Raw genomic sequence first — 12,683 nt, 5'->3', positions numbered from 1 at the left:
CTCTTACCTGTAAGGGCTCAAATTACCTGCACTGTGATTATGTAAATGCACAGAAGATGCTTCTCCCCTTCTCTCTTTTCTTCTGCCTTAAATTCTTATGGTTTCTTTTGTTGTTGTTGGGGTTTTTTTGGGCTTTTTTTTTGGGGGCTTTTTTTTTTTTTTTTTTTGCTTGTGTGGTTCTTTTCTGTAAAACTTAGAAGTATGTGTGCCAAAACTTGCCAAGCATTCTTTCTGCTTTACTAAGATAGGGAAGTCCAGATAGGCTTTATCAATTGATTTCAAGGCTTATTCAAGAGCTTGAGTGCCGGGCAGCTCCCAGTACATGTGCACAAAGAAGTATTGCTGTGAGTGAAAAGTGTGCTCTGCAAACAGGGATGAACCCATTGGACCATGGCTCCTAGACTCTCAGAAGGTTTGAAGACCTGTGGCCACTTTTTCAATTGTTGCCAGTTAGTTATTCACATGCTCTGGATATTTTACTGGTTTTGCTCCTCTGAATATTGTGACTATAAAGCAGTTATTTCTGGTGTACTGTACTAAGTTGTTCAGTAGAAAAATTCCATTCCAGAACCACTAAAAGCAAACAGGAGACATGACTTGAAACTGCCTCAACCAAACAACTCAGGAGCATCTGTCAAAACATATCGTGCAGGCATCTCATTTAATGCTGGATGATTAAGCCATGGAAAAGCAATTACCTAAGCAGTGGTCCTCCATAGGAAGTACTGTGCTTTTAAAATAAAAAATAAAAGCAATTCCTAGCTTCAGACCACTTTGTGGTAGAGCATGCACAGCTCGATGTTTGGGGTGTTTAGTGTTTTTCAACTGCTCTTCTGCTCTTACTACAACTCAGTAACACTTGGCTGCAGTTTAATGGGAGCTGATAAAGGAACACACTGCTCTGAGTATTTACTGCATGTCTAAGGACTGCAGTTGTCAGCAGTTGTCATTTCTCTGACATGAATCATTACAAGAAGCCACCTCTGAAAGAACCTCCCCTTCCTAATTTTCTAGATACTTCTCATGCACAGAAGATAGGATATATAAAAATAGAATTAAAAATATTTTTAGTTTGATGAAAACCAAGAATGATTTTTGGGCTTTTTTCTGCAGCAAAATGGTGGCTGGTTCAGAGCTGTTGACTAACTTGATGGAATAAAGTCTCTACCACATTACCTCTCTTGCACACTTCTAGGTTAACTTAGGTCATTCCCTTGGGTAGTTCAGAGTTTGTTACTAATCATAGTTTGCTGCATTTCTGTTGCTTTTTTCTGTTTCAAACAAGACCACAGTGCAGGAGGAAAGTCCTGCTTATCCAATATATTTGTACTTCGGGTTCAGGGGTTTTATGTCTTTTATTTTATTAATCCAAAACAGATGTTGGTTGAGTATAGATAAAATACTACAATAACTGCCTCTGGATCAAGAGCACTGCAGTAGCTCTGTGGAACACAAGGTACATGATGAAAGGCATTTGGGGTAGGGTGGATGTGTGTAGGAATAAAAACAGAGATAGTGGAAAATAATAATTAGACATACAGAATCTGAAACTTAGACCCAGTTCCCTTAGCATGAAGCTATGAAAGGCTAGTGTGATTTCTTGTAACGAAGACAAGAGCAATTCTTTTGGAATTGCTGAGAAGAGCATAGAAAATTGGTGCTAGCCTATAAAAATATTTCAGTTTCAATTTCATTAAACAAAGGTTTCAGGTTTTAAATTTTTTTGGTACTTTTTAAATGCAAGCCAGTTTTTTTGTGTTCTTGTGTTGGTTTTTTTGAAAAAGCAAATGCCATCTTTTAACAGTAGGATTTATATTTCAAGGTACTGTGAAAAAGAAAGTGCTTTCCACTTAGCATAAATTCTATACTGGGGAATACAACTGACCTTCCCCCATTACTAATCCCCAAGTGTCTCCTACTGCAGACACAGAATTGTGTTATGGATTTAAGCTACATAGCTCCTTACTTATAATTAGGCTGTTTTTCCCATCTCATTTCAAAGATGAATTAAAATGCAGACAAAATTAAAGAGTAAATTCACAAGTGATTTCAAAAGTGTGGATGCTTCCAATTCTTTTTTCAGCTCTGGATCCTTTTTTAAGAGAGATTTTTTATTTTCCTTTTAAAGGGGTGCAGAAGTGCTAAGACTCATTACATCAATTTTTATTTTTTTTTTTGAAGTACAGGTACAACATTTACATAGAGGTACTGTATGCCAAATGACAGAAAACCTGTGTGTATTTCCTGAGCCCTGAGGCCAGAAGCTCTTTGGGTAGAGTCAGAGTAAGTGATCACAGATAGTCTGTAACATTGCTCCAGCATCTCGGTTCTTGCTGAGCTAAATGACACACACTGTGTGTTGAAATCCCTTTATGTAACACTGAAGAGTAGAATTATTACCAACCCACAGAAATATTTTGCCCTAATCTACAGATTAGGACCAAGGAAAACTAAACCAGCTTTACTAGGAGCATTTAGGGAACATTTTAGAACTGATTCCAGCAACAGATGATGGAAGTTGCCCCACATGTCAGGGAAATCATCTTGTCTCTTCAAAAATCTGAGCAGCACGGGGCTTGAGTCTTGAGCACATCCCCTGCAAAGGGCAGCATCATGTGGCTTGCTGCACTGAGCTCTCTGTGCCTCGGTCTTTTCAACCAAGTACCAAGATGGGGATAAACCTCTGCCTTGCAGCTAATGGAATTACAGAATATTCTTAGAAAAGGGAACGAGAGGGCCAACACCTTCCAAAACTCTACAAGGTGCATATAGTAACTCAAGTTACTGGCTTCTTATTTCAAAATGATGGCCCAGTCCTTATTTATTGCATCTGGCATTCAGATGTTACATAAGGAACTATTTGCAAACCTCCAGCTGACAAGCAGAAGGTGTCTTTCATTGTTATCTTATTTTTCCTTGTTACCACATTAATTAACTCCCATAAACCTCCCTTAGACTGTCACATTATTGAGGAGTACATCCATTTATGGCATCCACACAGGAAGAGCTTTAAAAAAGTAATAAAAAATCATTCTGTATAATAAGCTGGACACCTTCAAAAGCCTATTAGACTGTCAGCTTTAGGAGCCTCATTACAGGGTAATCAGCTGCATCTGGATATTCCTCACGAGCAAATTAACAAAGCATTTCAAAAAGTAGTGCTTAGGATGAATTCATCCCTTTTGGCAGCTGCATAATCATCATCTGGGAAGTCATGTAATCCTTTCCTTGCACCTTGTGAATGGCATTCACTGAGCCAGCGTAAAAACACACTGGCAGACCTATGAACATGACCAGGAGAAATGAAGTATTTCTGCATCAGCCATGATGTGCAGCTTGGAGGGTGATTTTTAGTTTTGGTTTGGTGCTATTCTGTTTGTTAAAGAACAAGGCTTGTCATATTGCACACCCCAGGAGAGGCACAAAAGGCATAAGCAAGCTGAATTGATCAGCATGTGGCAGTTCTGCTCCAGTCAGAAAGCAAATAAATATGCTGAAATGTAACTAGGATAAGTCAAATATACACCACAATTACATAGCTCATGGTAGGCAGACTCCAGAAGTGTATTTTTGCATTGTAAAAATTCTGTATTCTAAAAGCAAATTCTTTTCTTATGATTGCATTTTTGAGATGTAATTAGATGGCTTCAAAATACACTTTTTTCTGTAATAACCTTTTTTTGAAAAGTCAAGTATCTTTTTTTACTAATTGACTTATGGAGGAATGGAACAGTATTACCATCTAAATACAGTAACAACACTTGATATTCCCTGTGTAGGTAAGGAAGCAGAAGGATGGAGAGACTGTACAATGAAATTAAATTCTTATACTATTAACAGGTGAATTTGGTGCTGTTTTGAGTAGTGCACATAGTATCAGTATTAGATAAACCACGACACCCATGCTCACACACACACACACACCCCAACGCTGGCTTTTTGTTCAAAACTGATGCCAAACCAAAAGTGAGACCCAGAGTGGGAGCCAAGTGCCTTGCCCGTGCTGCCCTTGGAACTCTGCTCTCTCCACCTTTGTGGGTCCCGCTGGCTGGAAGAAGCAGCACTGCTGCACATCAGGAGCTTGGGAAGAACCACTTGAGACAAAATCTGCAGGTGACTCAAGAGTGCAAGGTGCTACAGGCAGTTACTGCAGGGCTACTTTTAGCTGCACAATCAGTTTTTTCAGTCCCAGAAGTCCTACAAATGCCCTTTTCCATCTATAGAAACAAAGCAGCCACCTGTCAACATAAGCTCTTGATCACAGAGGATGGGATTCCTTCAGCACCTCTGACAAATCTATCACAGCTGGATGTTGTTACAGATTAAATTTCAGCTGGTGTAAGGTGCAGTTACACATCTCAGGAATGACGGCTCCTGGACAAGCAGCAGATGCACAAACAGTAATTGTGTGACTATATGAGCCATGGATGGATACGCCACCTGATGCTTCAAATTCTACTGCTCCTTGCCCACTGCTACTTTCCACATGATTGCTGGATGCTGTTGGGAATCTTTCGGGTGAGACCCTGATGCTCCAGCCTTTGGGCTCAGTTGCCTTCCCAGGTGCTTCCTGCCCAGGAGTCAGAGGCATAAAAGGGCACGGGGTGCTATGGCTGTACCAGGAGAGCACAACTGAAATGCAAACAGCTGAGCTGGCTGTTGCTTGCTTTGAATGGGGCTAAGAGTAATCTGACCTATGGAACAAGCTTCTTTCTTCCCAGAAGGTACTATATTTAAAAAATCCCCTAGTGGTGCATTATAAGGCTCTGACACCAATGCAGATAGACCACAGTACAACTTTACAGAAGCCAGTTGGCCTCAGAGTGTGCAGAGTAACAAAAGATGGAAATGAGAGCGCTGTGGCAGAATTCTGGAACTGTACCAACTGCTTGGAAAAAAGAGATTCCAATTTCATCTAATGTCTAGAACAAGATTATCCCTCCTTATCACAGCAATGTAAGCCTAGAGCAGATGCTGGAATTCAGAATTCTGCACCAGCTGAAAGCAGATCTAGATCCCCAGTAGGTAAAATGCTGGACTTGCCAGCACTGTTTTCTTTTTCTGGCTTCTACTGCTCCTGCCAGTAGCTGAAGTTATTAAAGTTATTTTAAAAGGTCATAGATAGTTGGATTTGGATTTGCAATCCTGAATGCATGCGGTATCTGAGAAGATCTGATCTCATATTCTGGTTCAGTCCTTTTATAGTTAATCTCCCCATTTTCCAACTGTGTAGGAATTGTACATTTTGGCTAATCCTCGTATGCCTCTGGTGGTTGGAGTTTTTTCCATTGAGAGCAGTTCATCAGTACAGCTAAACAAAATCACTGTAAGCTGTCAAACAGAACACAAATGAGAGCTTAGAAAATAGAATACTCGCTGAACTGAGACAACACTTCAGCGCCGACAATGATGATGGCAGGGGAGCAGAGACTATCTAGTTATAATTGCCAATTTAGCAACAGCTGAGTCTGTACTTATCTGAATTAGTACTTCTGCTAAATTCATGATGTTTTTGTCCTGTTCTAAGCCTTGACGTTAGCAGACACAATGCAAATGCAGTGTTCCTGGGATAACTCCTCTCTCAAAAGCAGCAGGATGTTGTTAGTCTGAGGACTGAGTCCTAAGGGAAGGTCTCTTTTTTCCCTTATGTGGGCACCTGCTGTTGAGCTGAGATTTTCTGAATCTGCTTGCAAGCCTCAAGGTGATGAGCATGTACTATTTTCTTCAGTAGATGTTTGTTCTAGCCTTCACCTTTCTCTATAAGCCCAAAATATGAATTCATTTTTGTTTAAACTTGCATTTCAGGTTTGTGAAGTCTTGTCTCAATAACAGCTATCTTTGGATTGTACCTCATAAATCCAGCATTCTGTTTCATCATGAAGGGGTTACCACCACACACTGGTGGCTTATTCTACTAAGGATAGGTGATTTGTGGGAGGTAATTACTGTTCAGCCTCTTGATATGCTTTCTTACCAAAATATGTTGCAAATTAATGAAGTGTTAAAAGGATATATAAAAATATGCAAAGCCCATTTCTCAGAAATAAATTTTGCTCCAGTGCACCAAAGTGCAGATGAGTGGAGTAGCAAAACATGTGCCTGCCCTTTTAAATGAAGAATGGCATCTCAGGGAAATTTATATGGCAGCAATCAGTCTCATAATTAAAAATAGTCATCAACTATAATATTAGGTGCATTGATGATATGAGTATGCAACATGGCATACCTAAATTAGGAAGAGAATACAGAATCCTGAAATTAAAATTTGACTATTCAAGAATAGGAGACAGTGAGAAACCAGAGTAAGAAAGAAATCTTTCCACCTTTCCTGTACAGGCATCCATATCCTGCTGTCCATTTTGGGACAGGAACCTTCTAACAGTCTTCTAACCCCCATGACATACAAGAGAAAATGTGTCCTTTCTCCAAGTTTGGCAGTTATTTTAGTCCCATAAATAGCTTGCTGTAAATTATGCCATAGAACAATAAAATTGCAGGGATGGCACAAAAATTAGCTATATGATACAGAAAAACAGAGAAATTTGTCTTCAGCTGAAATTTGAAATGTTGCAAACCTACGTACCACATCCTAAAAGGCTTTGACAGGCCTGTCATCAGCAAAGCAGTAATTTCCTTTCCTACCATGTATTCTCTAAGTCATGGCTGCAGGCCTTTCTTGTTTCAGTATGGGTAGCACATTTGGTTTGCAGTGTGGGTATGAGGCAGATCATATGAAAGGGTCAGTGTGGTCTGAACAATGCCTGTGGTCTGAAGCATTGATATTTGATGCAGCTTTGACCAAATTTGCTGCACTGGAGCTCACGTGGTGGGTGGGAGGCGCAGGGACTGGCAGCACAGTCTGTCTGTCAAAGGCCTGACTCAGGCAGCTGCCCAGTCCAGCTTCAAAAGCAGCTGTTTGGGTACAGATTTCACTCTCATATTGCAAAGTCATAGAAATCTATGCCATAATCATGTCCAGGGTTGCAAATAGGGCTGTACATTCATGGCTGATGCTCTTACTTATGTAACCGCTACTTAAAAATTTAAGGAGACTTCAGATTTACAAGGTTGAATTTAAAAGTGAATGAAGAAAGGTGCTGGAACAACAGATTCATCTACTCTTTTCATACTGTGTGTAACATCATATTAGACTTCCCATAAATCTGCATGGCCAGGGGCATGGTTTAAGCTGAGCCAGGGTACTAATGGTTTGTACTGTCCTTCCTAGCAAGAGTTGTTTGAGTTGCCTATTCCCATCTCCTGGCTGAGGCCCAGTAATGTGAGGTGGGTGGCTGGAAAGGAGGATGCAGATACACACCTGATCCTCCTGATACAGCCATGAGACTGATGCAGTCACTCATGAAACCACCCTTCAGACAAAGCCCTTCTCACTTTTTCCTCTGCTGCCAGATTTAGATTATTTATTACAGTTCTGTGAGTCTGAATCTGACCTGTTTGCCATGACTGGCTGTAGCAGAGAAGGTCAGAACAAAGCTGAGCAAGGAAGCTTGAGTTTTCTCAGTCTTGCTCTTTAAGATGCAAGTAACATCACTTCAGACTTGCATCTGGGTAGTCAGCAGGGATAAGTGCAGGTCCAAGGCCATTCAAGCTGACAAATCTCTGACTCATCTCTCGTCTCCACTGGGGTGATACACTTTGCCTATTACTGAGGCCTTTGAAATAAAAAACGGACAAAGGAAAGACAAAAGGGAATTTAACACAATGTCATAATTAATTCAACAACATTTTAAATCACCAACTGCAGTGTTATTCAATTTTGGTGAATGGGAAATTAAATAAGTCAATTTTTTTTCAAATCTCAGCTGAAAGCTCAAAAGTTTAGATCAATCTTCAAAGAGGTATTTCTAATGGACAGGATTTCTCTCAAGCCAAGAACATTCATTATCTCTACAATGTTCTTTTCAAGCTTACAGCTCTGGAGAGTGCAATTTATTCATCTGTCAGTTTTTATGCACTTCTTGCCAGGCTATCATTTATATATTATTTCTCCAAACCAGGAAAAGTATTTTTAGAAAGGGAGAACAAGCATAATAAAGCCTTTAAATACAAATCAGCTGATTCAGAGTCCCTTCTCCATTTTCTATCTCCTTCAACCACATTGCCTTGTATTTACCCTTAAGTTAAACCAGTCAGATGAGCTTTTGCTCTCTGTGACAGAATTACAGAAAACGGGATAAGCAGTTTATCCTTTCAATGTGCGAACCACGCATCTCTTCCAAGCTGATGTATTAGCAAGTCACCACAGCAGGTGCAGCCCAGAGACGCTCACACCCAGCAGAAAAGTCTGACCCAGGGGAAAAGGAAGGTCCTGCTTGGACCTCGCAAAGCACAGAGGAAGGGGCCTGTGGCTCTGTAATTCTGTTCTTGGCTCACTGTGCAAAGTGTGCAGTTAATGAGATGCTGCTGCTGCCAGTTTCTCTCCTTGCGCTTCCTAAGGCTCATCCTGCTGCTCTTCCCTCAGCGCTCGTGTGCTGCACGCGCCTGCGCATTCTCACAGTCCCCCCTTGGTAAGTCTTGAGCCAACAGGAGGCTGTTCGTACAGGCTTTGGGAATGCAGATGTGCAGCATCTGCTCTGCAATCATATCCTTGATTCCATTCAAGGGTATGTCAGCCTTAAGTTGCAGAGCTCTGCAAGATCTTATCCTCCTTGTCCTCCTCCTCTACTTCCACCTGACACAGGAATGCTGCTATCACCACCTGCTTGCCTGGTAATTCCTTTAATAAGACCATGTTTCCAATTGCTAAGGTTTGTACTGAGCTTCAAACACCATGATCTGTGGCCCCACTGAGCAACTATGGAAGATTTCTTCTGTCATAGTTTGGACTCTTAATGGGAAATTAGCAGATTTCTGACAGTCTTACAGTTTCAAGCAGGGAACTGAAAATTAGGTGGTAGGGAGGACTTCAGATTGATTGAGGTGGCGTGCTTTATGAATCGTATGAGGAATCTTCCAAACACCCTGAAAATTTGAATGCTGAAGCTACTTAGGTGGGATTGGATGAAACTGAACTGCAATTTCCCAAGGGTATGGGTGTTTGTAAGGGCCACATTAAGAGAAGAGATGGATCTTAGCACCTTATCACCACCTGCAGTGCTGTATGGCTGGAGATGAAAGCAAAAAGGCTGTCCTCCACAGCTCTTGGTGACTTCCCTGCTTATCCTATCCTACTCCAAGGCAAAAGATAAAACGTGCCTTCAGCAACACATGTAACGAAGGAAGGACAAAGAGGCTGGGCACTAATCTGTGACAGAGAGTCCGGGAGCTGCAGGAGGGTGTGGTGGGCTGTGGGGGGATGTTGATCACACATGGGCTGAAGGAGGCAGGTGACAAATGGCTGAGGACACGAGGACTGAGTCTGGCCGGAGGAGAAGGACGTGGATCGGAGACGGGGAGGGGATGTCGGGAAGAAAGGACAGTGGGTCTGTCACCATGCGAGGCTGGAGCGAGTGCGTGCCTCAGCCCTTCGCTGCTCCAGCACGGGCCGGGCAGCGCCGGCCGCTTATCGCGGGGCCGCACGCGTCCGCACGTGACGGGCCCGCGGCTGTCCCCCGCCAGATAACGCGTGGTGCCACCAGGGACCACTGAACGCAAGCTGTCCCGCAGTGACCCTTTTCCCTCGCTTCAACACCTGGCAACTGCACCTCCCCGTCTGTGCTACGAGCACCTTACCATCAAGGCCCCGTTGTGCCAAACGCCGGGACAGACCAGAGCCATTCCGTTTCCCTCAGCCCCGGTGCGCCACTCTCCCTGCAGCCTGCCCCGCAGGCAAAACCGCTGACGTTTCCATGCATGTCCCTGCAGCGGCAGCTGTCGCAGTGCCAGCGGTGCCCCAGCACGGCCGCCTGGGCACGATCAGTTCTGCCCTCAGCGAGCGGCGGCCCCGGTAATCCCCGGGCACCCGCAGCCCTAAGCGCAGGGGCGGCGCACAAACGGAGCCCGCGGCCCCCCGGGGCTGCCCCCGCCGGGCCCCTCGGCGTGAGGGGAGGGCAGAGCCGGGGCCGGGCCCGGAAATCCCTTGGAAAGGCCGGGAGGGAAGGGCACGGGCAGCGCGAGGCCGGAGCTGGGGCAGAAAAGGACGTCACGCCGTCCTGCTCCTCAGAAAATACACAGCCGGACCAGTTCTGCCATTTAAAAGTGATTTATTTTCTCTGATTAAGCATTCAAAGTTCCGTCTGGGTTTTTATCTGCAGAATCGTACAAACACGATTTTCATCTGCGGAACGAAGGAAATCATTTTCATGCATAACGGTGAGATGCACAACTCTTCACATTGTTACAGGGAAGAACAGCAAACCTTGTATAGCACCAAGAATTTTAATTACAGTGTGAAAGAAAGGTACCACAAAAGCGTCTTGTTTCATGGTATATAATTTAGGCTGACGTTTTTACTCTGAAGTATACGCTGTTTTCCAAGCAACGAAAATTAAGGTTCTCATTAAAAAATTAAAATATGCCTGTTTAAAAACTTTACACTTTCTACAAATTAAGATATTAAATTTTACTTCTTTTCTTGCATAGCATATTTTGAACTTTGAAACAGATAAGAAAATCTAACAACAACAACAACAACAACAAAACAACCCCCCAAAATTAACTCTTCCTTTCCTAGTTTTCCCTTACCCTAGCCTGGTCAAACAGCAGGAACTAATTATTGAGTATGTATGACTACATCATGAACTTGAACATTCCTCTGAAAATTTAAGCCTACAGTCCTGCTCCTTTATTTATTACTATAAAAATGGCACTAAAGAGTTCAAAAATGACTGTCCAATAATTCACTCATACTTGACTTTCAGAAATATTCTGGGAAGTGCCAGCTCTAAAGACTCAACAAGTGACCCAAAAATTCATACTTTAGGTCTTCCACTCTCTTGCATCACCATAAATAAGACACCCAGTTCTGTTGTTCATTTCAAAGATGAAGAACTAGATGTGACAAGCAATTTCAAATACTTATGCACATCTGTTACCTGCAGGCACAGGTAACTGGTTGGAAATAGCACTAATTAATGCACTATAAATACTGCAAAAGGGGCGTTATAATTAAACTTCCTTTTTGACAAGAAAAAGGTAGCAACATGTCACAGTAGATCAAACCAGAGGAAAGACCCGTTGAGTAAGGAGATGTGATTTGATGTAGTTGCTGCTCGAGAACAGAACTTTACGCTTGTCCAAAGCATCTGAGATTGCCAGGGGGCAGTAAAAGCAGGATCGCTCTCCTCTCCTGGTAGCTTCGGCCATTCTCACTTTCAGAACCAGGAAGAAACATCACAAACACTGCAGAGCTGCTGTGGCTCTATGGGCACTGTAGTGCCCTCCATCCTCACTACAGCTCCCCGAGCGGGGCACTCTCTCCTGCAATGCCACAGCACCAGCACTGTGCACAGTGTTGCCAGGACATTTCTGCTGTGGCTGCTGGGGGCACCTCAGCATGTTCAGTGTACCAGAAATTACCACCAGCCTAAGTAGAATAATTTATTGACTGTGCTATCCCTTATAGTCTTATTTATTATACATATAAATTGACATAAATTGGCTTTCATTTTGAGCTGCAGTCCATTTTCTGAACAATTGCTTCTGCTGAGCTGCTGGTCAACCAGATCTATTAAATCTTTCTACACAGTTTTGAGAAGGTATATTATTTACTTCAGCTTTAGAAAACGTTTCATTGCAGATTCATTACACTACAAATGCATACTTCACAAAAGTAGACAGACATGGTTTTGCTTGCCTGGTGTATGGTGGCTCCAGGGGATTAGCAAGGCAGCTCCTCTGGCATCTTTGTAACACATCTCTGTCACAGATCCCTGTGACACCATTGCCAAACTGAAGCTCAGTCCAACAGTCAATGAAACTAAGGGATTCTGATTATTTCTATCCAAGAAAGAATGTATCTATCTACATAGATACTTGTGTAATATTTCTATCCTGTATGTGGATCTCAGATCAAAACAAAAACATGAATGTTACAAGACTTCCAGGACTATTAGCTAGTCAAAAAATATTTCAGATTATTTTAAATGACTAGCCAAGAGTTATGCCAAAACCATTGTTAAAATATACATATTCCATAATCTAGGGCTATCAATCCACTACAAGGCAACACATTTACTCCAGCTGTCAGGCCAGCTTAAGGATTTAGTTATCAATTATCTCAACTGCCTTTCATTTTTTGGTGTCCGTTGGGTAGAGAATGTAGAGCTAAAAAAGTCAATGAGAAATTTTGATAATTTTATTCTGTTGCTTTTAAAGAAACTTAGGACTGTTTAGACACTACAAGGTGTCCTGAAATTAAGGTCTTGTCTTCACTCTAAATTACTCAATTCAACATTTAAAAAAAGCCTAACACATATTATTAGCTGTACAGCACCACAGTTGTGCATTGGTAGTTCACAGAGTAACATGACCTCTTTTCCTAGGAATTTATAATTTTTACACAATGACATGACAGACAGACATGATTATCAGACAAGAAGTGCAAAATGGCATGCAACTCATATGCATTATCTTCCATTTCAACATTATTTTTATGAAGTGGCTCACAGTGTGGGCCAGCACCCCAGCTCACATTTACACTTTGTATACATTGAGCTTAATACAATCTTTTGCATTTTCACATTCATAGTATCTTTAACAGTTACTGACATTTAAACTCAAGT

Source organism: Anomalospiza imberbis, chromosome 8 (assembly GCF_031753505.1).
Source record: "Anomalospiza imberbis isolate Cuckoo-Finch-1a 21T00152 chromosome 8, ASM3175350v1, whole genome shotgun sequence".
Lineage (NCBI taxonomy): Eukaryota > Metazoa > Chordata > Aves > Passeriformes > Viduidae > Anomalospiza > Anomalospiza imberbis.
The sequence above is the reverse complement of the archived record's forward strand: the minus strand, read 5'-3'. Positions refer to the sequence as shown.